Raw genomic sequence first — 259 nt, forward strand, 5'->3', positions numbered from 1 at the left:
GGAGCAAATGAAAGGGCCCCCTCCCCTGCCAGTGAAGTCCAGATGGAAGTTCTCCAGAGCAGCCGGGTTCAGCCCTCTGGTCCAGCCCACGTGTGCTTTGCACTACTGACCAGACAGCGAACTGCTCCCAGCTGTTGCTAGATCCCACCAGAGGGAAGAGACTGCACTTTTGTTAACAAGACCCCTCCAGCAGCTTCGGTGCAAAACCTGGGTGGAAGAGCCTGGCAGGCAGCAACCTCCACACCACGCCAAGCCCCCT

The 259-nt window shown here is 59.1% G+C and overlaps 1 protein-coding gene across 1 annotated transcript in view; it reads right to left on the reverse strand.

Moving 5' to 3' along the window:
- Positions 1 to 259, reverse strand: part of PAPPA2 (pappalysin 2) — a gene marked incomplete at its 5' end in the record, with an annotated part of 54,603 nt that overhangs the window by 20,826 nt on the left and 33,518 nt on the right. The gene's annotated exons all lie outside the window — the stretch shown is intronic.

This window comes from Buceros rhinoceros, unplaced genomic scaffold (genome assembly GCF_000710305.1).
Source record: "Buceros rhinoceros silvestris isolate BGI_N320 unplaced genomic scaffold, ASM71030v1 scaffold25571, whole genome shotgun sequence".
In the NCBI taxonomy this organism is placed as follows: Eukaryota; Metazoa; Chordata; class Aves; order Bucerotiformes; family Bucerotidae; genus Buceros; species Buceros rhinoceros.